The sequence below is a fragment of the Halichoeres trimaculatus genome, unplaced genomic scaffold (assembly GCF_033239565.1).
Source record: "Halichoeres trimaculatus isolate MK-OKI-2021-1 unplaced genomic scaffold, fHalTri1.1 fHalTri1_scaffold_5, whole genome shotgun sequence".
Taxonomy (NCBI): Eukaryota; Metazoa; Chordata; class Actinopteri; order Labriformes; family Labridae; genus Halichoeres; species Halichoeres trimaculatus.
Window position 1 is genome coordinate 12313392 of NW_027437183.1, and position 26628 is coordinate 12340019.

Genomic DNA, 26628 nt, shown 5'->3' on the forward strand with positions numbered 1-26628 from the left:
TTATGAATCTGAAAGCCATCCCCCTTTGCGCGCGGTGACTTTGCCTCAGCTCCCAGAGGAAGCAGGGCGAGGTGGGGGGCGCGTGCAGGGCTGCACGGTCACGTCTCCACGTGCTCTTCAGATGCACCCAGGGAGAACGCGAGAGCTTTAGAGAACTGTATGCGGGAGATGTTGCACAAATACAATGTGCTTTTAAAAAGTTATTCTATATTTATATTTGCAGTCCGTCTCAGTACCAACAGAAGTGTGTTTAAAAATGAACATTTGTGATTTATTCTATGTGTTGGAATTTGCTTTGTAATCCCTCTCTCTGATTTATTGAGCTTCTGAGGGCCTGCTTTTCTTTTTTTACTCTGTCAGTTAACAAACAATATGGCTGTATGGGTTTTATTAAGACGTCTTTGATTTTGTCATTAGGTTTATATTAGATAATTCATCCAGATTGCTCTGTGAGACTTAATTATGCATTATCACAGTGTGCTGATTGATATTGAGAAAGCTAAGTGTTCTATGTAATTGGTAATAAAGAAGGTAATTTTAGAAATTTGTCCAATCAGTAATGATTATGAGGCTGGGAGTAGGTAATGATGTTAACCCTATTTGCCTCTTACACAGTCCACCTCTAGCATATCAAATATTAAATATAATAATGTAATAATCTCGACAAAAAAGAAGCTACTACATGATCATTAGCTATCTGAAATATTTCTGGTTTCTTAAGTTAATTTAGAAGAGGAGTTCAAGAGACCAAACCTGAGGTAGTCTATATCAGACACTTCACCTCTGAGCTGTTTCTTGGGTACAATATAATACATGCGGTCTCCACCTGGTAATAGTTCCGGTGGAGTGTGTGATGTGTGTGTGGAGTGTGTGCTCCTCATGTGAGGGCTTGAGCCCACAGAGAGCCGTATATCAGACAGCAGTAAAAGAGAGACGCTAAGAGCACTGATGAATGTCTCACAGATAGATGTGTTAAGTGACCTTGGGACATTACACTCTCCTTCAAAGAGGAAGCGATGATGATTAGTGCAGTCTTATCTCGCCATGCCAAGTGTGCTTTTGTGTGTGCACGTGTCTAGTGTACATGGTGTGTGTTGGCCTTACCACATTGTCTTGATTATTATTATTGACAAACATGTGTCTATGGATTTTGTGCATTTCACTTTTTTTTCACTTTGTTACTTACTTAAAGCTACTGTTGAGGATTTTTTGTGTGTTGATTTTGGCGCCCCCATGTGTGAAGTGGACAAAGATGAACATCTTGTATCTTTCTAGAACTTGACCTGTTACATATGCAATAGATGGCTGGCCTTACACAGCTAGTCTAACACCTTCCCCCAATGGTCACAGGAATCAAAAACAAAACAAACAAACAAAAATAATGTACAGATATTTTTTTTGTGTTGCCAATTGGCTCGTTTGCTTTTGCAGGTCATAAAAAGACATCAATATCAATATCTGTCTGTTTCACAACCAATTAAACTTCACAAGCAGAAGTATGTTCCAATGTATCTGACAAGTGAAAACTTGAAATTTGTCTACTTGGCAACTGCATTGACTGGTTTTTTGGCCTTGCAATGTAAGATAAATAAAAATGTGTATCACACTTGATCAGCAAGTTTTTTCTTGCCAAATTAAACATTTTTGGATCCAAAAAATGTCTTTGCAATCTCTTCGTTCAATGTGTCTTTAAAATGTCCACATCGAACCTACATTTTTAGAAATTATTGATAGGGAGCAAATTGTTTTAAGGAAATAGAAACAAAGGATGTCATGGAAACCACCGAATGACCAAACTTTACTGGCTACCAAAAAGTGTTTCTTACTAGTGTTCTGTCAGAGCCTCTAGTTCTGCCTCTATTTATTTTGTCGTAACAGGGTGATAAAAAACTTATCTCAAAATGAGGTTTTACCTCTTATAAGATGGAATTTAGGCTGTATAAAGATAGTTAGTGAAATGACCAATTAACATTATTATACTTAGGGGGAAAATTTGGAGCCTGTCAGAGGCGATCCTGAATTACTGCAACCCGTCTTTTTATTAAGAGGGAAGAAAGCAAACCTAAAAACAAACACAATCACATTGATTTATGGGAGGGAGATCACAGAAAATATCCTTCTTTAATATTCACAGGCAGCTCATAAAATAGGCTGCATAATAATTTCACCATTTCATGGGATATTAGAGCATAATGACCACAGTCCACCCCTCTACAGGCTACACACACAGACAGAGATACACCTCAACCCCTGGGCAGAGCGGTGTCGGGGCTAATTTATAGGTGAAAATGAAAGGCAAGCTTAATGTAATAGCTCCTTACAGCCAGGAGATATTACTCGCACCATCACTTCATGGGCTTGGAAAGAGGAAGATTTGGAAACAAGACGGAATAAAGAAGAGAGGAGGTCAAGAAAGGAGGGGGGGTTGGAGACTAAACACATCAACACAGGGATTGGAGGGCTCATAGCACACATTCCTTTTTTTTCCCAGGGAAAAACAACAGCAGCCATGAATGTGTTCCCAATGAATCTACAACTACAAGCCTGAACAAATAGAATCACACACACACAAACAGCGGCAACAACAGCAGCAGCAGCAGCAGCTGAAACCAGCGTATTCTACTCTTTGAGTTAATGGGAATAAAATACCTCAGTGGATGAGTGCAGATGTGTTTGATACAAATAGTCATTTTCCTATTTGCTGCCTCATTGGGCATGATGAATGATGGAAGTCAGGGAGGCGGTGTGATAAATGGCAGCACCTTGGCTCTACTGCATGGCCTATTGATTCTCCTTCTTTATTACCCCTCCAACCCAGCTGGCTGCTCTGAACCCCCCAGCACACACACACCCACCTCTCCCCAACTTACACGCACATGCACGCCAACACACATGCGCATGCAGTGTTAGCAGAGAAACAAACACATGTGCACGCAGCCATGTGCTCAGGGAATACACACACACACACACAAAAACATGCAACACATGCACATTTGAAGATACACAAACTGCAGAAAAGTGATGTGGAGGAAAAAAAGAGTGTAGGAAAATGTTATAAACGGAACGGTTGAAGGCTGTGTTTTCAAGGAAACGCATATCAGCTAAATTCAAATCCAAAATCAAAATCCAAAAAAGAAAATCCCCAAACCTAAAGATGACTCAATTAAAAGATGTTTTGCGAAGGTGATTTAATCCCCCTGAAATTGTTTGGTTGGCTATAAATTCCAAGCTGTCAAGGACTGAATAGTTTGATGAGGAATTGGCTCGTGTTTACAAAACCATCAGTCACACAGACGAAGCAGGCAGGATAAATCAGTGATATGACCATCTACTGAGCTCTTCATCACCAGGTAATGAGGGTAATATCCTCCTCTGCACACTAACATCCAGGCAAATAGACAAACAGACAAGCCATGGTACCTTTACTGTCTCCTCGGTGCATATTCACACATTGGAAACACTCACACACACACTCATACGGACAGTGAGGTATAGGCTGATGTTTGACAGGTGTGTTCTGAGGTGAGCCTAGAGGCTTACTTCCTGTCGGACAGCAGGAAGTGACACGGGTCAGAGGGACCAAGGTGGTGGAGAGATGTCTCCATCCTCACTGTCATGAAAAAAGAAAACATCAGTCTTTTTTTTTCACTCTCTCCAAAGAAAGAAACAGAGCGATCAAATGGCGCTGACCTCTCAGACTTCAATTTACCTGCTGCATCTCCTTGACCTTGACTCACACAGATAATAATTCAGGGTCTCGGTCGGGTGATGAATGGTTTGTGTGCATGTGTGCACGTGCATGTGTCTCTGTGTGTGTCCACATATCTAATTCACAAAGGCCAAACAAATGGAGAGGCAGTGGGCTAGACAAACACAGGCAAAGCATAGACATACACACTCATGATAAAGCACACAGCTGCTAACACTAATCTGTGCAGTGTAATGGACATGACTGATACACAAAATGCTGTTTTTCAGATGTGACTGACTTTGTTCCTCTATGCAGCAGAATTAGTGCTGTGTGGACAATATGGTTTACTTTATAAAGTGAGCAGTCTATGTTGTGCTCTCTTATCAAGGTTCTTTCTGAAAAAGTGTGTGTTAGCAGGGGTGTGTCCAAAGGGTGTCCAGAGGTGGCATATATCTCAAGTACAGTGATTTGCCTGAGCGCTGTGATTGGCTATCTACCCTGTCAGAGCTAGGACTTAACTGAAAGCAGCTAAAAGCTTGGCTAACAACTGGGTGATATAGACAGAAATGCTTTGTTGGTCAGTCAGAGGAAGAAATGAGAGCTTTGTGAAATTATTCTGATCAGAATTTAGTCATTACAACAGGCTGGTTTTGTATGTACTATCTCTTTTTAATTGTGACTATCCAAAGAACTGCAGATGTAAGTTGAACTTTCAGCTAACTGTGTTAACAGTTGACTCAGAATTCTGTCTAACATGAATAGTTGTTTTGAAGGTCTACAAAGAGCTCTACTCAAGGTGCGTTAAAACGAGATCAGACACCTTATCTTGTCTTGATGTTGGGTCTTTGTTAACAGTATATCATCAGTAGCTCTCACCCTGCTGATGTTTTTGGAAAGCCCCTTGAGATAACATTTGTTGGGCACTATAAACGTCAAGACTAAAAGACTGCAGCAGGGGTAGCCAACCAGTCAGAGACCAAGAGACACAAAAATGACCATGGTACTACAGAGAGCCATGTCACGCACGAGGTCTTACAAACACACTTCCTCTAACACGACGAAATGACAAAAAATGAAAATCAATGTATTTCCAACTTTCAAAGCAAGATTTATTGTGTTTGTAGGTGTGTTTAAATTTGTCCTAGAGAAAAGAAACTGAAACTTAAGTATCAATCTGAACACCCAAACATTGATCAACACTGATCCCAATGTTGGCATCAGTATATCAATATTTTGGATTGATCAGCACACCACTACTCTTAACTATATATATGTCTTTATGAATGGATCGAAGAGCCGCATGCTGAAAGGCAAAGAGCCACATGCCGCTCCCAAGCTGCAGGTTGGCCACCCCTGGTCTACAGTGCAATGCAATAAATAGTAACATTTATGGTCCCTTTTTGAATATTACTCTGTTTTGATATTAAAAAATGTGTTGATGAAAAAGTGTTTCTACTGTAGTGTCAGAGTTATAAGATGAGTTGTTTGTACAATTTAAATTGCATTAAGATTAAAGAAATAAGATACTTTACTGTCAATGTGAGCATACAATGAAAATTAATCAGTGAAAACTAACCCAGAAACAACAACAACAATAAGAGAACAGATAAAAGCGGCATAAAACAATAACAGAAATCATGCATTATTCAGTAACTGGAAGCTTTTGTACAGAGGGTCCATATGGTGGAAACTTTACAGAACAGCAGTGCTACATATGTAAAGTCATACCGTGTGTGCACACATTGGAGGGAAGGACAGTAGAATGACACCACAAAGTGACAAAAGAGTTTTAAAGTAAAGTTAAAGTAACTTAAATGCATACACATTATTGTCCACAGTAAATATTAGTGAAATGTTTTTGCATATTGACACATGTAAGAGCTTTATTAAGAGGGCCAAATAAAATAGTAAATACATAAAATACGTCATCATATGGGGGGTCACTGATAAAGATTAAAAGCTAATCCCTCATTCCCTGATATCTACACAACTATTTCTTCCTGGACCTTTTTTTTTGGTTGTGTGATTAACATGAGGACATGTCAGAACTGTTTGTAGGGGTCAGTTCAATAACATATATGTTACAGCCGACCTCATCTTTACTTAAGTGTGTGCGTGTGTGTACTCCCTGTGAGCATGCACGTGTCCATGTGGGACTTGATGGCCTCCACCTCACGCTCTCTGCTTTAAAAGTCCATTTGGACTCTTGCCTACAATCACCTTCCCATCGTCGCTGTGGTAACGGAGCCGGGCCTAATTAGTATGCATTATCAATTAACAAACTTAATAGCCGGCAGATTGATTAGATCCTCAGTTATAGGGGCAGAACTCAGGCGAAACATGGAATGAAAAATAATCATACACACAGGCCTGCATGCTCACTCTCTCATTCTCCCTCTCTTACACACACATTTGTACACACACGCAGACACACACAGCAGCTCACTAACCTTCTCCTCCTCCTCACTTGTGTAATTACTGTATGCATATGGTGGTGAGTGGATTGGGAATGAGGCAGTGTGAGGTTTTAAATAAACCTTCAGCTTATAATGAGTCAGGCCGCCATGGCTAGTTTAGCTCTGATTGTGCTCCACTCTAATGAATGACAAACCTTCTCCACTGCACATGCATGCACATACACTCCTACACACTCACACGACAAACACTGTTGTGTATCAATACAATAAAGACATGTGAAGTGTGTGGAAAAATGTGTTCAGGTAACATCTTTCACTCCCACATACTGCGACACATTCACTATACACAGACACACACAGATGTAGACACACACACACACTGAGGATGTAATCAGGCGTTAGGTTTACCCTCCTATCAGTCTAATGGAGGTTAATGAATGATTAGGCCTAATAATTTTAGAGTGGAGCTCCGGCTTAGCCACACGATGCATCAAACTCCTTACAGTGAGAGGGACAACATACAGAAAGAGACAGATTCACTATGAGCCATGTGGTGTTGACAATGTTTAACAATGCAATTTAAAATGTTTATTTTAAATATGATTAAAGCTTTTTTCACCCATTTGTTTCAAATCACCTCCTGTGCTGTCCATGGTGCTGAAATCTGTAAACTTTAAGTTATAGTACAGGGTGTAGCCTGTAAAAAGAAAGACAATTGAGGGTAATCTTCTACTTCTATAATTTCACTAAGGATTTATTTTAAAATATTTATCAACTTTTTATTTATGCTGTCTAATCTCTGTTTAAGTGACTATTGCAGTTTAATGAGAGGAATAAACAAGAGTATGAGACGTTAGGAGAGGGATCATAATGTGATGATGGGTGTAAGCCTGGTTGACATTTTCAGCTTTTCTGTCACTTCTTGCTTTGTGTCCAACTAACCCTACCTAAAACTTATGATTCATTTGTTTTAAAGTCTCCACTTGTCTTGAAAATGTGAGATTTTCTGCATCAAACCTTATTTAGAATCAAATTAAGATAACCTATTGGGATTTAAGTTACAACAGTGCTGCTTTTTAACTCAAGGTTATCAAAACTTTTGGTGATTAAAAATGATGAGTAGGAGTTAAATTTTCAGTTGTTGAAAAATTCATTGAATCGCCTCGCCTGCTGCTACTAGAACTCTGATATTTCAGCAGTGAGATAAAGCATTTGTAGAACAATAGCGTTTAACTGTATAATACTTGTATAATAACCATACTTTGTAAAATATTAAAGTAGAAACATTGATGCCGGTGCTGTAAATCATAAAAACAGAAAAGTGCAAGAATTTAGTGCATGGTGTCGTTACTGTAACACTTCAAGGCTGCAGGATGACTAAAATGGAATATTAATGTAAACACTGTAACCCTTACTCTTAATTGGTATTGCCATCATTAACAGTACAGAAGAATATTAGATTGAATCTTAACATTTTAAGTATTTCAAATCTAAGTGAGTAAAATGCATTAAAAACCAACATCATTACAAATGTATCTTTCCCATAAAATTTAAAGGTAACCTTTGAGTTTTTTTCTGAAACTGCATATTGTGAATTGAAGAAATTTTGAAGTTGCAGATCTCTCAAAGGCATAAGTAATTTAAGGGACACATAACTCCTTCTGTTGTTGAATATTTAAGATGAGTGAGTTGTGAAGCTACTCTTTGCAGTCAAACAAATTAAAAAACTTGACATGGTTCAGTAAAACAGCACTCAGTTATGTCTTCTCTCAAACTTAAGCCACATAACGCAGATCTCTAGCTCATAGGTCCAGTATATAGAACAGTGACCTGCTGCCTCTCTGAAAGGCCAAATCATGTGCATTAAAATGCAAACGTGCGCATATTTCAGTGTTAAATTTTATGAAGCATTTAAAGCACCATCCCTCCAGTAGTAAATCCTAATGGTCTTATTTCCTATCCATAATATTCATACTCGCCACCTCTAAGCAGACACATTAAAAATGTTTGCATCCCAGACCAACTTAGAGGTTGAAATTAAACAGAGTTTGGCAGTGCAGACACATACATATTTACACACAAACACACACACACACACACACAGTGTGACTTTAGTGCAGATGTGCGCCTGCTCTCCTCTGCTGCATTGTGGCCCAGTTTGCAGCCATCTCCCTCTGATGTATAACTCGTTGTCCAAGCCTTAATGTTGATTTATTATCCATCCATAAATTAGAAAAATATGTTTGAGAATTCCACGGCGCAGCCAGGCTCTGCGGCCCGTCTGGGGATTGGCTGACGTGTCAGAGGCGCATATTGGCTCGCCAGGCAGCCTTTTGTTTCCCTGCACCAGCAGGCATTTAATGAGTGCTGATGGCTTAAGGTAAATGTGTTAGGACAGACAGCAACAACAGCCACAAAAACAGCCTGCTACATGGGAGAGACGTGGAGCCGCTCAGCAGCACAAACCAGACGCTTTTTTTCTTCTCTATGCATGTTGAACAAAAACATGATTTTCATTATACATCCTTCAAAGAAACTTTCACTAGCAGTTTATGGCTATAAACTTCACGAGCAGTGTCTTTACAGCACCTTAAAGACTGCTTTTCTTATTTTACAAAGCTTCAGCTTTTGGTTCAGCTGTTCAATAAAATGTCTCTCCAGAGCCAGCTCATCATATTAGCTCCAGTTTCAGCAGTATGCATGCCTATTTTTCTCTTATCCTGCTATTATCAAATAAGGCTGATTATTAGTGGTGATGATTCTGCAGCCGCTCCTGGCTGACTTGTGTACCCACACACATACTAATTTCTAATAAAGCCTCAGACATCTCTGGGGGTGACATGTTGCAGCACAAAGCCAGGCGGCACAGCGGGTCCTATCATAAGTGTATTTGTGCAGTTGGCGTTAATCACAGAAGTAATCACGGGTCAGAGTTTAATTTTGTGACACAAAAAGCTGCCATGATGCACACCACAGCATCATCCCTGATTTATCCAGAACAGAGCCTAGCTCCACGAGACACTGTGTCCGCTGCATAATCAACACAGTGAGACAGAAACATCATTGTCATCTTGTCTTGAGCTGACACTGTCACTTCATTGTCATGGCTGTTAGGTCTGCTGTGCTGATGTCCTGCTCTGCTGTTTATGTTACAGATGTTGCTGTAATCAGAGCAGCAGTGTGTGAAGGACTCAGCCTGCAACCCAGACCAGCATCCCGCTTGCAAAAGGTCATTGTGGAAATGCTGGATGATGGTGATGGCTGGGATACAATGAGACATGATTCCACTGAGATAATCTATTTCTCTTGCATTGATACAGCAGACATCAGTGGGTCTTTCAGCACTTTGATATATTTTTTAAGACACAGTGAGATACCCACTAAAAATGTGACTTATTTGTTGAACTTTAGTTGCTTCCACTAAAGCTTTGAGAGTATTTCCAACAGAGTATGTGTAGAGTTGAATTAGCTGATATCTTGAGAAATGGGTGTTTCAGATACAAAGAAGGTGAGGCCCTGAAGATGGGGTACAACCAGTGAAACCTTCCACTTTAAAATGCCTTGCACATAATATTAAACTGTCACAGGCACCAGCAACTACCAACCCTAACATTTAAAAACTGTACATACAATGTTTGCAAAAAATAGCACACGTGACAATCACCCAGACATGCACAGCTGCACCACTCAGCAGCTGCTACCTAGTTAGCATTTTAGCACAGCGCAGCTAAAGGTTGATTGATGGTTGGTTGACAAACCATGAAAGTGGTATATAAAATTATTCAGTTCAAGCATTTAAGTAGGGAATCTATTTTGCCTTAAAGGAAGTAAATAACTGTATCTTAATTTTGATAATACCAAATGAATTGTTATCATTGTAGATTTTTTTTATTATCAAATAGTAGTAGAATCTTCTCTAAGTATTACTGTAGCCTTTTTCTCCTGACATACTGTGATGAAATTTCAACAGTTTTCTTCCACTGCTGATGCCTCTGCTTCCCCCGACAGTAACTGAAGTCATTTTTTAAACTGCTGTGTATCTTTGATATAGTCACTTTTCTTTGGTTGCTGTCATTGTTGTAGAATAATGTTTAAAGAAATCCCAACTCTTCTTGAGTTTGATAAATTGGGGATACAGCACAGACTTTATAAAACATGGACGTAGTCTCGCCGTCACCCTTTTGTTTCTGAAACAGAAAATGAAGCACCATAGCGGCCATATTGGTAGTGGCAAAGGCTTCGCCTACAGCCACAGAGCGCCTGTCGGTCATGTGACCCTCAAAGTAGCTGGACTGGCTTTCGGGGCACAACACTGAACATGTGTGTCTGTTTTTGTGCAGATCGGACAAAGTTTAAAAATTCCAAACTTTAAGCCCATGTTGTAGCCATACCGAAAAAAATTATAAAAATTTAATTATGACTATTGATCTTCATTGTGTGTAGTATACACAAGCCAAGTTTGGAGTTGATGCGAGAAAAAACCTAGGACTAGTTCGTTCAAATACGTAGCCTAGAAATCGCTAAATCACAATGTTTAGGTCCAAATAGCGAAGTTCGTGTTCAGAAATCATGATAGTTGTAAGAGACTTTTTTGTTGGGCTGAGCATGCTTGTTATACACACCAAATTTCAGGGCTGTAGGTCAAAGTAGGCAGAGGGGCTGCAGTTTTAAGCCCCTAGGGGGCGCTATGGAGCATTCATTTTTGAGCAAACAGTGGAATCATAAATTTTTTTTACCGGGACAGAATTTTGGGGCAAGGTTTTTTCGCATTTTTTCCAAGCAAAAGGCATGTAATTTGGGTTTAAAGGCGCACACGGAAGAAGGAGGATAATCGCAAGGGTTTCAATAGGGCTTCGCCCTGATTCTTGGGGTTTGGGCCCTAATAAAAAATTTCTAAAACAAATTTATCTCGAACATACTTTTCAGTTGCTAGTTTTTATGTTAATTTAGCCTAAAGTACTCCTTTTTATTCAGAGATGTTTAGTTTTATTTACGTAGTAGGTATTAAAAAGATGGCTGTTAGCTGAGATGACAAATCTATACTCCTGTAGTGATCTTACCAGATTAGCAACAAAGAGAAGGACTTGGAAAAGAAAATGTGATGTATACAGCAAATGTCAAGCATAATTGTACGTTTTCACTGAACATAAGTGTCTGAATCATCAGACACTTATGTTCAGTGATTTATAAATCCGCACAAGTGTCTGCTCTGTTCACTTTACTGACCTGAGAGATTGACGTTTTATTGGTAAATTGAACATATTCCAGGTAAAGAAAGAGGTATGACATCTGTGAATGCTTTTGCTTTACCAACACAGTTTGTCAGCGTACATTTAGGTAACATGTCCCCATTAACATACATTCAATGGTGCAGCCACAAACACAAAACTGTCAACTTGTATTTATTTTGTATAGAAAACTGCTCTACACCGTCAATTAACACAGGCCCTTATTTTCAGTGTGAAGTCTGCCAGTGGGTCAGATTCAGATAAAAACAACAAAGAGCACCAAGACCAAGAATCTTTGTTTACACCATCCCTTTTTGTGTCCAATTCCACATTGATGTGTGTTTTTTAAAAAGCACAGCTCTGTCCACAGAATTCACAAAAATAATCACTAATGGAAATCCTTCACAGCTGTTTGAAGTATATCGTCTTTGTGTTTCTTGGTGTAGTATCAACAATGAGTCTTACACAGCTGTACATCAATAAGGACGGTAAGGCACTTGTGTTTCCTATGACTGTCCATTATTCATTTCTGTATCTTAATTATCTTGTTAGCCTTTTCATCCAATTAAACCGCCTGTCACAACATTAGCTGGCCAGTTTGCTCTAAGAAATGTTTTAACCATGAGCGGGGATTTTGATTGCCTTTCCTCATCTGGAAAACAATGAATCTCCTCGGTAGAAATCCATATCAGTCAGGACACTGTTGTCGCTGTTGTTTTGATGGCAGCCTTGGCTGTGGAAACAACCGGTGTAGTTTTTAGTGCGGGGTGGATGGAGGAGGGGGATGCCTGCGAGGCACACTTCTTGTCCGTCAGCAGAGTTAGCTATGTCTCAGTCGGAGCATTTATCCTGGCCCATAATGGGGTGCTGAGTTGCTGGTGGCGGCCATTGTTTAATGATCTCCTTGGGCTCTGGGAGTAAACTACTGCAGTAATCAGAAGGGTAAACTCAGCTATATTTCAATTTGGAGAGCCGCTCTTCCGTTCAGAGAGGCCGCTCTGAGACGATAAATAATAGGACTATTTAGCCTATCCCACAGGCTGCCTCTCTGACACCTACCCAAACACACACACATACACACACACACACACAAGTCAGCCTATAACAATTCATGTCCCTTCCATAAATCAGCCCCACTAAAAGCTGGTGATTAGCGACATCATTTAGCCCCTAAAACCCAAACAGCGACAACTGTTTCCTTCCCTGTTTCAGGCAGAAGATGGAGAGATGCACAGATGGTAAATTGGTTGGAGGGGAATGAACTGGAGCTGGATGACTGGACTTGGGGATGTAGAATAAATCCAATGCATGTTTGAGCTCTGGAGTCGAGATTATCCGGACTACTTAATGTAGCAAGGGGTGCTTTTGACCTTGTAGAGTGAGAAGGTAAATCTGTCCTTTAAAAAGCATTTTGTTGCTTTAAAGGTTAAAATAGGGAAATTTGGAAATGTTTTTATTATTTTCTTTTCTTTGCAAAATTTTTCTCTAAAATTCATGTTTATGTTGAAAAATTGTGTTGCTTATCCTTTAGCAGATAAAAATTTGGCTTCACTAATTTAAGACCATGAAAGTGTATCATTGTGAAGCATCTATGTGGATGATTTTACTACTTCTAACTATTTCATTTATTTGATTATCTGTGTGCTATTCATAGTGGCACAAATAACTGATAAACAGGGTGAAACAATAACATATTAATGTATGTACTCTTGCTTTCTGCCCTTCTCCGTTTCTATTGATCTGTGTGCACTTAAATCCATCTTTTATCATGATTTAAGGACAATTGCATGGCTACATTGCATTACTTATGTCTTATCAGGACTTCAGCAAGCAATTTTCAAATTATGTTTGAAATATTCCCGGTAGCTGCTGCAGCGTGGAGCCCACCAGGTGTTTGTTTATGCTGAGAAAAAGTCATGCTGAGACGAATCCAAAGTGAAAAACAAAATAAAGCAGTTGATGGCGCCACACAGCGCATTAGAAATGCAATATATTATATTTAGACTGCATTTTATATAGATGGAGTATTCGCAGACTATCTTATTCTTAAGTTTGATTTTTTTACTCTCTGCAGAAAGAAAGTTAGAGAAAAACAGGATTTTTTGCTTTGCTATTAATTTTCCTTTGTCAAAAATTTAGGAAATGCACAGAAAAGCACAGCACGCACCTAAAACTGAAAAGAGTAAAATCCTCCTGACAATGTGATGTCAGCTTGTATTAAGATGTTTAAGTTAACCCATACTTTTCTGCTCAATACAGAAATTGAAATATCTCCAGCCAATTAAATTCTCATTTTTCAAACCTCTTTTTCCCACAACCACTAAAATCAAACAGATTAAGCAACCAAACCCAACAATTTTCTCATCTCGCACCCTGCATGCTGTTCCTCTGGTCTCAGTAGAGAACGATGAGACGTGTGTCTGATGATGGCTTCCTAAAGAGCTTCAATTAATGGCCTGTCACTTATCATTAGAGCTGCTGAAAGGCGGGACGCCGGGGAGCATGCCGCAAACAAAGGCACGTTTTAGAACGTCAATTTTTAAAAGCACCCTTTGACTCTCTATTCTGGCTGCCAGCCTCTGAGGCCCCAGTCCCTGCTGGCCCCGGGCCCTGCTGGCTCTCCTGGGGGATTAGAGGGGATCTGGAGAAATTAGCCGTTTGGATGACAAGCAGAGGCCAAAGGACGAGCGGGTGTTAATGTCCCCCTTTACGGGGACAAAAGCAGTGGGGATTTTAAATAACACATCTCCACTGCCGCCTGTGTCCACTCTGGCGTCAGTGTGTGTGTGGTAAGTTACACAGCGGTGTTAATTGACTGAAGTTGTGTGTGTGTGTGTGTGAGTGCAGGAGGAATCAGTGTGTCTGATAGCAAACTGCGTTCTGCATCTGTGGCTCAGGAATCATTTTCAAAGGGAAATTTGAGGAGTCAAGAGTGAAGTGTTGACTTAAATTCATACAATTCAATTTGAATTCTTCATCATCATGACTGGTGCCAATTTAAAAGCAATACTGCCTCTATATTTGGACAATAAGTATTATTTTTATCAATAATTTCTTAAAAGTCGTGAATTAGATTTTAAAATTGTTTCCTTTAGGAGTAAAAAAGGCAAGAAGTCAACATTGAACATGAAGTTGAATGATTTCTATCACAGTCCAGCTAACTGTGGTGTGGCCCTGGCCTGGTTGTTTACTCTTCATTACAGTTTGAGGCAGAGGCAGGGAGATCCTCAAAGAGAACATCCACAACAACATCCTCTTGACTGGGAGCTCTGCAGTGCTGCTTTTGTCCATTACGCTTGGCCTCCTCATTGACAGCCAATAAATCATTCATTTAGAGGCAAAGCAGGGAGAGAATCAAACAGCCATTTCGGAGCCTGAGGCCTTTCAGTGTAGTGGCTGCTGCAGGCCACAGATCTAATGTAGAGTGGCTCTGCTGCAGGCGGGTGGAAGGGCTCTTAAGAGACAGCAGCGCATTGTTTGGAGAGACGGGAAACGCTGCTCTCATTAGACCTGGAGCTGAAAACCAACCTGAAAGGCCTGCTTCAATTTACCTGCCCTGTGCTTGGAATAAATCACCCCTATATATATATGTGTGTGTGTGTGTGTGTGTGTGTGTGTGTGTGTGTGTGTGTGTGTGTGTGTGTGTGTGTGTGTGTGTGTGTGTGTGTACAACTGCTAACACATACACACACTCATAAGCAGACACTTACAAAGAGCTTTATACATGCCTTTCAGAGCACACCTCTTCAGGCTCTGAGTTGTTTTAGCGCAGCGCTTGTTAAAGGTAAAACCTTTTACCTCTCTGCCTCTGATGGCTCTTTTATTAAGCTGCTTTCTCATTCAAATCAGAATCACAATTAAGCCTGACCTGACTTGTGTTTTTTTTCTCTTTTCTCCTGTAGATTTGAGTATGTTTAGCACAAAGTGTCTAGTGGCTGCTGCTGGAGCAGGACTGTTGTAAGGGGCATTCAGCTGATACAAATAAAAGCTTCAGCTTCAAAATGTATGACAAAAATGTTCAAGGGATATATTTTTATGCATGGCTAATCTGGTCTTCTATCAAACATAAAGTTTTCTAAGTTTGACTATGTTCTCTGGACTGTGGTTGATGGATGTCACTGGTGCTACTGAATAAATAAAACAGAGAACAATAACATTAGAACCTTACATTTTCTACATATCATGAGAAAAACAGATGTTCTTATTCTGTTTTCTTTTTTATACTAATAATGATATGTAGACTTGAGATACAATTTATGCAGAATTTTCCTTTAATACTTAAGAATTTTTGGAAAAAGCAGTTTCTGAAATTTTGTTATTTTGGTAGCTACGCACATACATTGATTTCTATGACTATCTCTCTCTCTGCGTGTGTGTGAGTGTGTGTGTGTGTGTGTGTGTGTGTGTGTGTGTGTGTGTGTGTGTGTGTGTGTGTGTGTGTGTGTGTGTGTGTGTGTGTGTGTGTGTGTGTGTGTGTGTGTGTGCGCACACAAGGGGGTAAGGTGCCAATAACTTATGGTATCACTCACGTTGTCTACCCACAGTTTCTGACTTGACCAAACCTCAAAATAATGGCAAAACAAATACAAACAACCCAAACAAACAACCCAATTAATATTGTAAATGAATAGCTTTGACCTCTTAAGATCCAAGCTTTTATATGGTGTGCATTTTTTAATTCACCTTGCTATTTGGGATAAGTGAGACCTAATACGTATAACAACCAAACTTGGTCATTGCACAGGAAGTTTGATTATTTTTGTAATGAGTTTAGTATTAGTTGTTTGTTATTCATGTTATCGATCTTAAATGCGTTGTTTTTTTTACTAAAATAGGTGTAATGTTGTGATATCACCTAAAGATGATGTGGGCAGTGTCCCCAAATGTGACTAAAAGGTCAAAGTTTAAAAACATAAAGTATCATGGGTTTGAGAGGCAGAAATGTAATGTCCACATATGTGGAGGTTCGGTCTCAAGAGGATATAGAGAAACTAATTCTATTTCACTGCAAGATCCTGTAAGTGTTTTAAAGATGGGTGCAAAACAGACTGAAATTAACCTCCGAGTCTCTACATACGCTTCAAAGACAAACAAGGCCAGGCGGCTATTTCCATAGTGCTAATTTAATTGAAACTGGAAACATTCTCCCACTGAAACCACAGTAGAAGAAAGGTGTCACTTAAAGTGATTAACTGGCTAAAAGATCTTTGTTAAAATTTTGCATGGTGAAGATTTTTCAGATGCGATTGCTACGAAAAAAACCACTGGGGGTGCCAGATTCAAGATTCAAGACACACACATAGGAGTTTTTAACCTATTTGTTTTTTTTACCACAGACTGTACAACAAATGGATGTAGTCTCGGTGACATCACCCACCTGTTTCTGAAACAGAGTTGAGAGCATATTATCCGCCCTAAGAGGCGAGCTTTGAACCTCCTCACTAACAGCTATAAAATAGAGTTATTATGTGTCAATCAGCTGAGCTCTGCCTGTGATTGGGCGATCTTGGGATCTTGATATCTTGATATCTTCTGACAACTAGTGCACAACTTTTGACTTAGATTGTGTATATATTTTTCTTTTACTCTGTACAAAGTTCTTAATTTGATATTGTAATTATCATGATTTCCCCCACTACTTGAGTTCTATTTTTCTCCTTTTTTTTTTTTTTAATATTTAGTGTTTCTATCCACAACATTTGTACTGAGACAGTGCAGTTTAAACCAGAGTGGAATTCCTTGTATTCTCGGAAATACTTGGCAAATAAAGCAGATTCTGATTCTGATCCTAATGCTGAACTATTAGAAAAAAAATCCATCCCCATAAGAGTGTGTGCTGTTAGAGAAATTTAGATGGAAGTCTTTGTTCCAGGCTGTAAACATGTTTATTTCTGCTGTGAAAATTGCTGTTTTTTTGGCTTGGTGTGTGTATGTGGTTTCTGGTACTTCCGGAGTCAGCCTCAAGTGGACACTCCACAAACTGCAGATTCTAGCTTGCAGCTTACTTTTTACCCCTTTATCAGGTTGAAACCTGGAGAAGAACCAAATGTGTTGATGGACAGTATGATTCATCTGCCACAAAAACGTGACTGTTGCTTATTTTTCTATTGATGGTGTTTTTTCAGAGTAAATAAGATACTTCTGAGAGAAGTATTTTTTCTACGGACTGTTGGCATGAAAAATGTGAGTGTCATTTTGAACCCAGATTTAGCTCTTGGTCATAGCTCTGCTGGATTTCACTAGAGTCAGAAACTCACTCAGCGGAGCCAAACTAAAAAGAATCTGATACTTTACACCCAGCCGTCAGGCACAGCAGGTTACACTCTGTGACAAATTCCAACACACACTGAGACAAAACAAAAGGAAAGAAGCGGTATAAATCACACTGTCACAGACAAAAAAAAGGGATGAATCAGAAGGTGAGGAGGAGGAGAGAGGCAGCAGAGAAGTAGGAGATGAGAGCAGGAGGCCCCGTGTGGGATAGCGCTGGCCGAGATGTCAGACTATTTAAATACTGATGAGGCCTTCTGACTCTCCTCCTCTCTGCTAATGACATGCTCGTCACACCCAGACACAAGAACCTGCAGCCTCTAGCATGCTTGTCACAACACACACACACACACACACACACACACACACACACACACACACACACACACACACACACACACACACACACACACACACATACACACACACACAAGGCCAACACAACAGGGTACATCTGTGTTGGTGTGTCATGGGGATTCTCACTCTGCTGGTCTGTCAGGGTGTGTGGCACCGCTGAGAGCTGATAAATCTCCTCTTCCTCGTCAGAGAGTGCAGCGACTCGCACAAACAAACTGAAACAATCTCTACTTGGGTCACTTCGGCTCTCCTTTCCCCTTCCCTCTTCCCTCGCTTTCTCATCCATTTGTCCTCTTTGCCTGCTGTGTCTCCACCAGCATTTCAAATGAAGTTGTCACACTATCAGATGGATTACACACGCGCACACAAACACACGTCATAAATGAGGTGAAATAGAATCAGACTCTTATTGAATGCCTGCTTGAAAAACTGGGTTTTGTCCGTTAGTACTTCACTCTGTTTCACCATGTATTGATTTCTGCTGTGTTTGGTTTAAAGTGAACAGAACATACACGTTTGAGCTAACGACAGGCTGTGTCTGTGGAGCTGCTGACAGGAAACAGCAGGTGATGGAGCGACTTCACACAGGGACCAGTCTGTTATAAAACATAGTGAAAACCTCTGCCTCACAAAACACACGAGTCTGTTTGACACATGAACACAGCGTCATGTCAGACAATAAAACAGACACTGTTTGTTTGAGTTCCACCATGCCACCACATTTCCAACTGTTATTGCAGCCGGAAACAAAACTTTTGTGCTAAATTGGCTTTAAAACGACGTCATAAACCTGTCCGTCCATCCTTCATCGCCTCTCCTCGTCTGCTCCTTCCGTCTCCTCTTTGTGACTTTAGCTCTAAAGCAGAGGAGAGTGTCAGCGGGCGCTCTGTTTGATTCAGTGCTATCTAACCTCGCTTTATGAAAGCATTAAATTGATGGTTCCAGACCAGCCCAGAGAAAATGCACATAAAACTGAGACTAACTGAGAGATAATAGTCCTCATAAACTGGTCTAAGAGCTCTATAACTCACGGCGTCCTCAGCTTGTTCTGTCTAACACAGCACACGCTGTCGCATCCAAAATACTGATGGCCCCCGCGGCACAAACCGCACTACAGACACAAACAAAAAAGGAGAGGACAGATCAAAGAACGAGAAAAAACTGAATACAGAGACAGCTTTCTCTCCTAAATGTATTGATTTATTCGGAATGGCTGACTCTCAATCAGCACTTAAGATGCTGAAGTTAAAAAACAAGACATACTCTGCTTATCTGTTAATCCCACAAAATCCTTTTCTGTCAGACCTTGAAGTGTGATAACTTTATTTTTGAGCTGTTTGAATGCAGCAGGATCTGGGTTTTGTTGCTTTGGCTGCCTCAATGTTCAGTTTTCATGCTGAGTTTCCCATATCCCAGCTGTAACCATCATTGACTGTGTATATGTCTTCTTCTCACACTGTAAGAAAATGAAGCCAGAATACAGCCCCAGTGGTCTTTTGGAGCCATGGCATATGCAGAAGCAATGTGACCCTGAGGTCCACCAGAAAACACATTTAATTTACCAGTAAAACAATGAAGATTCATCAGGAGGCAAAAATGGAGCAGAATCTTAAATCAATTTAAAGTGGACATGTAAAGATGGGGAAAGTTTGCCAAAGTGTTTTTTGTGTTCTCTCAATAAACTGTATAATATATGGACATGGTGCCTGTGATGTCATTCATTTGTTTCTGATCCCATCATTAGCGGAGGCTGTATTGCTAATGCTGGATTCAACTTAGCTTTGTTCAAGTTTGGATGAGGTAATCGTGGACCTTTAGCATCTTTAGCTGTTGATTTTCCAGAATTTAGACTCTGTTTCCCATGATCACTTGCACTCACTGTTGTGGGGTCATAACTCTTACCAAGACGTGTTAGTTTTGAAGCAAATCATTGGTGATCAGATCTATATTTAGTTTCCATTTGGTTTTCTCTCATCCCTCCTTTTTACTCTTCTTACTCAGTAAAGAACATGTTGTTAGAGCTCTCAATACTGGCATCTCATCTCTTCTTTTTAGGAACAAATTACTAATTAAAACCTAACTTTTCAGAGAAATAAGTGCTTGCATACAAATCTGTATGATAAGAACTGTCTACAACCACTGAACCCAAGTTTGAGGAATTTTTGGACATTTTTTTTACCTATACAGCAGCCAGTTACCAGAGAGCTGCCATGTCATCCATTTCTTGTACTAGAGAGGTGAATAAATATGGATATGGCAATATATTGCAATACTTTGACCTGTGATAAAATATCATTATTTCAATTCTTAATATCAATACTTGCCTTAAAATAAAAAGTCACATTTTAGGTGAGTTGGAAGTATCATACGTCTTCTGCACCTCGACTGTAGATGGCACCGAAGAGCGACTCCACTATATGTTGCCCATAGACTGTATAATAAATAAAATCTCAAAGTATATTTAAAGTATTTTATTCCTAAACTTGATGATGTGGGTTTTTATCCCGTAAACATTAATGTTTTTGCTATGTTGTTGGGTCAATTAGTTTAAAATCATTTAAAATTTTACAGTGTAGACTGATAAAAAAAAAGTAATCAGTCATGTTTTGTGCAATATTAGACATTTATCAGTTTCACCAACTGACCACGTTTTTGATCACTTTTACGCAATATTTTTTTTTGCAACATTAATTTAGTGTCACAGTAGTTTAAGTGACAAACTTGATACACTTAATGTTCTCAAGTTAAGTGTAAGTGTGAAACACTGCATCTGACTTTCATTATTTCAAACACGATAAAATAGAAAAGCTGCTTTCACTCAAATAGTTAACTGTGTAGAATATCGCAATATATCACAATATCACGATATCATCGTATTCAAGTATCGTGATGCGTATGTTCTTGCCAATACTCACTCCTATCTATCTATTGTCATGTAAAAAAATTCATATTTGTGTTTCACCTTTGCTCTACTCCTCTCTTTCGACATAGCAGCACATTATTGTTTAATATGGTGGCATATTGCAAGTGAAAAGAATGATTTTCTGTAATATTTGTTGTCAAAAACTTATGAAATCTTTGGGAGTGTGTAGTAGCTGTAGTAGTATCTGCTGTCAGCCAGAAGAGTGATGAGGCTTGCAGAAGCTAACTGTGTGTGTCTGTGTGTACCTGCGTGCCTGTGTGTGTGGTAAGAGAATTTCTTCCCTCCAGCTCTTCTGCTAAGCTCCCAGAGGCCAGCTCTGAGTCTCATCCTGGGCCACCTGTGTCTTACATTTACCCAACTCTTTACACCTCTGTTTCCTCCTCTCAGGACGACTCTGATCCGATTTTTTTTTTCTGTTTATATTTTGTTTACATTTTTAAAGTCTTTCAGAACACTGTAAGGTGCAGGGCAGTGACTGCTATTGTTTATGCAGACAGTAAGTGTTGTGTGCAGTGATTTCAGTGAGTGCATTGGAGATCTTTGCAGGTTGCACCGGGTGGTAATGGATGGCCACTGGGTGCCCGCTGACGTGTTATTCTTTTATAAAACATTGCCTCTGCGTACCGGAGCGCAGGGGAGAGCGTGTCACGTGTGTGATGAATGACCAGAGGGTAACATCTTCACTCCTGACCCCTAACACACACAGCCGTGCATGCTCACACACAGACACAAAATACACAAAATCAAGCATGCACTCATGCACACTGAAGTTAGTAAACAGGTTTTTTTCTTTTTGCTCTGAATCCACTAAGCAGATGGTGATCCAGATGCAGGTTGGTGACCTCTCTGTGTGCCTTCCCTTTGAGTGTGCTTTGAATACAGAGCGAGGAAACATCTTTGCTTTCTTTCCAAAGCGTGGACTGGTTTCATGGCTTTATTATTTCTTATTTGATCACAGAGCCATCATTAAAAAAACTTCTTCTTTACTTCCTCTCAATTATCACACAGCCTGACTAACAGGCCAGGAGCCATCAAAGCTATTCTCAGCTATGTCTCCAACAAAAGCATGAAAGAAAGACATCAAACACAGCCCTCTTTTAATACAAGCAGAGCCAGGGATGCTGGACAATGCGGAGGAGCTGGAGAGGTGAGTAATAAGCAGTGACCTTCCGCTTTTCATGCACAGAAATGGCACTTGAATGCAGCACGTGGACGATGTAACAAGCAGGTGAAGAATGTTTGTACATCAGAGGCTTTACCTGAGGAGGAGAAAAAGAAGGAGAGGGACAGAGAGAGAGATAGGAAGAGAAGGAGACATGATAGGGAGGAAAGCGAGACAGAAGGGGTGAGGAGGGAGACAATGAGACAAGGAGACAGAGACAGAGTGGGTGAAGGTGGAGCGGGTGGGGAAGGGGAGCAGGCAGCCAGTCTATTATCAGGGGTCTATAGAGAAGCATTTAGGGACAAATAGGACACCACCCCCCTGTCACCCCCGAAACCATTCAGCCCCTGTCAGCCCGGCCCATTCAGACAAACCCCAGGAGGGGAGAGGAGGAAGACGAGGGGGGGCAGAGGGGGAGGACGCAAGAGCAAGGTGGTGGAGGGTAAGGGGGCTGAAGATGGAGTACCCCAGTACCACCCCTCCATGATGCTTCAGATGCTGTATCCTAGCGACGGCACTCTGGGTGTGACCTGTAGTCATATGGCTCCATTCAGTGTCACACCTCTTGAACACACACACACACAGACACACACACAGACACAGACACAGAGGGAGGAGGCCCCACAGGAGCCAAAACAGGCTCTCATGTACAACAATTAGCACAGATCATGCCCCCCACAACCCGGCCATACCAGTAAACCCACAGGGGAGCGAGCGTAATTACCATCAACAGACAGAGGGGAGTTTATCTTTACACACTTAAGATGATCCACTCTGCACACACACTCTCACACACACACACAGGCCGAGTCATCCCATCCTAAAACTCCCTGTTTCAGCATGCTGTCAATCACACGCTAATTACAGCTAGCTGCAGTATTGATGCTGCTCCCCGCTGCCTGATTTTCATATGGAATTAGCATTTAATGAATTGTGTGCAGATTAATTACGACATAATGACGTTTAATTGTTTCTGTCTAATTGTTGTGGCACTCTTTGTTTCAAAGTTGCAGAGAATTTGTTAAGTTTTAGTTCAAGTGGGAACAGTTAGCCTCGAAAACACTTCACTGAGTGCTCATTTAAAACTTAAAATATCTGTTCAGGGAGTCTTTTCATCACAAATCTAATTTCTCCTACTTCTGCGAAAAAACTTGTGAGTAATATTATTGTTGAAGGTTTAAAGATTTAAAGTTGGATGGTTTTCTTTTATCTATCTGATTCATACAGACTGTTATTTGACCCTGCTGTCGTCTAATATGGTGAAAATACAAACACAGGCACACACACAGAAACACAAACACGCACTCACAAAGGGTCTTAGTCTGGTAATCCCCCCTCTCAGATGGATAAATGTCTTTATCAGCCTTGTTTGGCCTAATAGATTTATATACTCCATCTATTATTTATCCAAGGATTATCACTGTTGCCTGAAGGTAGTGATGTACAATGTTTACCATGACCTTGGGACACACACACGCACACAGACACACACTTTTACAGCACACTCAATTTGGCATGGAATTGGTGAGTGATAATAAACAGGCGTGCAATAATTGTCCCAAAGTCACTTTGTTCTTCTTCAACCCTTGCGAGCCCATTCTGAGGCCTATTGAATAAGACTGTCTACCGAGTCTTTATGACTCCTCATTAAAACACACTTTTATCATTTGTTATAATATAGCACACTCCTCTCCAAATGACATCATTAAACATAATTCAATCTTTACCTCTTCTTCATGTGTGCTGCTTTTCCTGATTTATTCCCACTTTTATTTCATTTTCTGTCCTTGTCCACAGCGGCTCCAAACTGCTGCACTGCCCCTCTGTGGACACTGGTGGAGCTGCACAATTGCAAGTACAGGTGACTGCAAAAATAAAAATATATAAATAAGAAAAAAAAATAAAATGCCAAGGCCTCCACACAGTCCACTCAGAACAAATTGATCTACAGTATTACTGAAATACAAACAGACAGCGTCAAGTTTGCACAAATGTTGCCAAGCACAAAGATTTGGCACAGAAACAAACACACACATAAACACTTTACACACACTCGCTCACACACGCACGCATAGGGCAATTTAGTAAATGTCATCAGGTCTGCAGAAAGAGAGGGAAATAGGCCTGCCCCCCATCTTTGTATCGGGAACACAGGTGAGATTGATGAGCAGCGTCTGTTTATGATATCGGTTATTCAAGATGAAAGATGAGGGTTTGTAGAGGGGTTCCTCCCATTCACTGTCATTGATTTACACACACAAACACACACATACACACACAAACGTAGGACAGCATACCCACAGTGAGTGTCCTTCTTTTGTCAATAGTCAAGGTTATTTTATATGCAGTAGAAAATTTGACTAACATCAAACACAGCGCATGGAATAAAACTTTTGTTTGTGATGACAGAGCAAAGACGGGGGACGACTTCTCAACAGGCGAGCGTGCGAGTTCTGAGTCAACATCCATCAGCGAAGAAAGAACATAAAACTGTAGTTTAAAAGCAATAAAAAGACGGCCGGGACATTTGTGAAGAGCAGTCAGGGTGGAAAACGAAGCACTCAAGCCAAAGCCAATTCTTGTTCTGCTGAATTAAAACCTCAACCTCTCTGGCATTAACATCCACACAGAGACAAGTGCTGCGGTAAGTGAATGTGTTGCCTGTGTTTGTGTCAAAAGCCTGTTTTTTTTCCTTCTTCCCCAGCTAATTAGAGGGACTTGGGCAACAAAAGGCAGCTAATTTTGTCAAGCTCCTGTAAATGGAATGATGGATGCTGACGTTTGGGGAGGGTGGGCTGTACTGTGAGTGAATACACGCTACATGCTGCTTGGTTACTCAGCACGGCCTCCTTCATTAAAGCTCCTTGTGGAGGAACACGTACACGCAGACACAAACATTCCCTATTCAGGATGAATTAAAAACCCACAACACACTACTTTTCACAAGAGAGCGTTCATTATGTGGCCCTAATGTAATGGCATAAAGCACGGGAGCAACAGCCTATCAAGTGCAGCAATTTGGCTTTTTTTCACTGCTGCTGTTTCGTTGCTATAGGGTAATTTGTAGCACTCAGCAGGGGCAGGGGGAAAGTGAATCAAGATTAATTTACATGCAGGCGAACACTTAGGCAAAGGCAGAGCGGTAAGCAAACGCACCGTCTCTGCAGCTGAGCGGGGAAAGGAGGCAGCAAGTGAGGAAAGAAGGAGGGGGAGAAGTGTTTGGGTAATTAAGGAGCATCAAATGTGATTGCTGAAGGCCACAACATGTCGACTGTGGTCGCTTGCAGAATGCATGCTCCGTGTTTTTAAGCAAAGGTGCATTGAGAGGTGTGGACTCTGCAGCTGCACACACAAACCCCTCCACATTCAGACTTCTTTGATGGTCCTTTTTTTTTTTAAAGAGTGTTATTCTAACACATTTGTAGGATTCAATTTAGGGAAAGGAAGCTCCACCAAACAAGATAGTGCACTGGAAAACTAAAGAAAGCAAAGCAAAAAAGCAGTTTATTCAATTGAAACGCTTGATTTGAATAAAGCATCATCCATATCAAAGCGACACAAAGACAAAGTAAAACGTCCCCGAAGATGCGAGGTTGAAGTGACAAGGCTAACTCGGACAAACCGCTGCAAGTATCAGACACAAATGCAGCGACCATTGCACCAGAGAGCGGGAATGAAAATGCTAAATGAGCTGTTTGAGCCGGACATACACACATCTTGTTGAAGCTGCATCTTTGCCCCACTGAACAGACTTAACATATCACAGCACAAGAAAGAGATCACTGGGATGGGATAAAAAGAGAATAGCCGGTTGAGTTTCTCCCCTCTATCGCTCAGTGGTAATGGACCCTGGACCGAGCCTGTGGCAGGGGAATCTGATCAAGCATTCATGCAATCCTGCAGGCGTGCACACACACACACACGCTCACACACACACAGAATCACTCTGTCAAATCTGAATAAACACAAACACACACAGGTTGGATTGTGGGGTGCAGCTTGGGGATTTGGGTCGAGCGTCTGGCATATTTGGCCATCTCAGATCTCCTGTCAGGGCCTGAATGCGGGATGACAGCGAGAGGGAGCCCGCAGCGTCTGGAGACCTGTCTCCATCTATGCATCTCTCACATAAACAAATTCTCCCATCGCTGTATTCAGACTAGCCTCTCTGCTCTATTACACACAACACACAGCTGCCACAAGCACTCAGACACCCAATCAACAACCACAGAGAGAGAGATAGGGAAGGAAAGGGGAAAAGAGAGAAAGGGAAGACAGAGAAAAAAGGGGGAGATGGAGGGGAGGAGAAAGTGAGACAGGAGGAGCAGCGTCGGGGGAGATGCTGAGATGAGGGCCTGGCGCTCTGAAACTCAGCGTTCTGTCTGGTCGAGCAGGAACCTCCTAAGAGCAGGAGAACGACGAGCGGCAGGATGAAAGAGAAATGGGCTCTAGTGGGATGAGGAATAGACGAGGGCAGGAGTGGGGGCCGAGGGGTACAAACACACTGAAAGCATGAAATATTAGGACCACCTGCTCTTTCCATGAAATACACTGAACAGGGAAAAGCTAAGGCTAAATGT

General features: G+C 40.8%; 1 protein-coding gene across 1 annotated transcript in view; it reads right to left on the reverse strand.

Annotated features, from left to right (window-relative positions):
* Positions 1-26628, reverse strand: part of LOC141789878 (corticotropin-releasing factor-binding protein-like) — an 87146-nt gene that overhangs the window by 38427 nt on the left and 22091 nt on the right. Inside the window, exon 2 of the mRNA XM_074669386.1 lies at positions 23776-23913. The gene's annotated coding sequence lies outside the window, so the exon portion shown is untranslated. The remainder of the gene's footprint in view (positions 1-23775; positions 23914-26628) is intronic.